This window comes from Conger conger, chromosome 3, assembly GCF_963514075.1.
Source record: "Conger conger chromosome 3, fConCon1.1, whole genome shotgun sequence".
Classification (NCBI taxonomy): Eukaryota; Metazoa; Chordata; class Actinopteri; order Anguilliformes; family Congridae; genus Conger; species Conger conger.
This window is the reverse complement of record NC_083762.1, coordinates 39,874,773-39,876,681: the sequence shown is the minus strand read 5'-3', so window position 1 is coordinate 39,876,681 and position 1,909 is coordinate 39,874,773.

The window sequence follows — 1,909 nt, the reverse complement described above, 5'->3', positions numbered from 1 at the left end:
TGTGGCACTCTCGATGTGTGTTGTTTTTTCTCCCTGAATGCAATTGTAGCACACACTACTACACACACTAGAAAATGGTTTTGATTTAAATAGTCAGGACAGTAACTGGGCCAAATCTGGGTCATCATCTGGCGTTGGCTAAGCAGTCAGCCAGGGTTGGCCATGCTGATTAAGTGCTGGCCAGGGCCCTTGTCTTACTGGTTCACTTTCTGTCTCCACCTAGCCAGCGTGGGAACTGGGCTGCAATGCAGGCCAAAAGCAGAAATATAAATGTAAATGAATAAAATATAATGGGACACTTGTAAGTACTTGCAGTAGAGTGCATACCATCTAGCTTAACTCTTGTGTGTGGTGGTCATGTTTTTGTTATTCACCCAAAGTTTGCGGGTATGGTGGTGTTCGTGGGTCTGGTGGACCCACAACATTATTGGGTTTTTAGACATAACAATTTATGTAAAAAATACTTAACAGATGTTGACGATCTCAGAAGCAATAAAGGCAGCATATATGGTTAATATTTGCCATTTACCTCTGCTAGACCATATTTATCAATAAAAGTGTTATTTATTCTCCTGTTTTTCGAAAATCAATTATAATCAAGCCCTGGGTGGAATAAATCATGCTTATCTTCAACAAATGAAATAGGTTTTCATCCCGATTGACTTTTATTACTCTGAACTGAACAAATTGGAAAGATATGTTTTACATACAGTATTTTATGGAAATGATAAACAAGCCCCATTTAACACATTCGTGCCGAACTACACTCCACATGAGGAGTTTTACTGTGTGTGTGTTGAAAATGTATTTCCTGCACATGACACGTGTTCTGTGTTCTTTCTTGGGTCCACACACGCAGCACTTCTTTTTGCACCTCTCTCTCCCTCACTCTCTCTGATGCTCCTGGCCATGGATTTTCCCGTCCCTTGGCAGCATACTCAAGAGTACCACATTTTTGCCTTTCTTTGACACGTAGGACACCAGTGACGTGTCAGCCATGAACATAAACTTAGATGTTCTGTGTAGTTAACAGCTAAGGTGGGAGCTCTGGCTTGTTTTTTCAGAGGGTTCTTGCCATCATCAGCCACTCCGAGGGAGGGGGGCGGGAGTCGAGCGCCCCTGATTCCCCCAGAATCACAGTCCTGGGCTTGAGACATTGCAACTTGAAGAAGGCATATTGAAATCTTGCGTAACTGTCAGTTTCGACCAGTCTGGCCCTTCTCCTCTGAACTCTCTGATTAACAACACATTACAGAATAAGACTAGTTACTGAATGCTTTCTTATACCTGTGCTATGGAAGCGATTGAAGACACCGGACTAATCAGAAATAGATAAGCCTTACATTTGGTCCCCTAAAGGGACAAGGATCCCCTGATATAGCTCTAAATACCCTCAAATGAAAGGTGACAGTCTGCATCTTAACCTCACTTTGTTTCATTTCAATTAGAACTCCAGCGCATTCTTATAGCAGTTCTTACTGCGTGCAGAACTGTTGCTCACTGGATGTTTTTGTTTTTCACACCATTCTCTTCTACAAAACATTGAAATTGGGTCCCATAGAGCTAGTTACATGATAGAAGTGATAGTACTATTCAATTGTCTGAAAAGCCACGGACATATAAATTATGATTTTGGTAGATATATAAATACTTGTTACTGTGACCTAGCTCGCTAACAGTATTCCTCCCAGGTTTATGTTAGCCAACATTAGGCTACTAACATTAGCTAGCTTGCTAATTAGAACAAATAACATTAGCTAGCTAGCTAATGTTAGCTATTGAAATGGAAAGCTAGTGTAAATTTACATAATTATAGTAGCTTTCCATTTCAATAGCTAACGTTAGATAGCTAGCTAAGTATGATGGACAATAGTATTTCTATGTTCAAGTACCAACTGTTCACTTACCA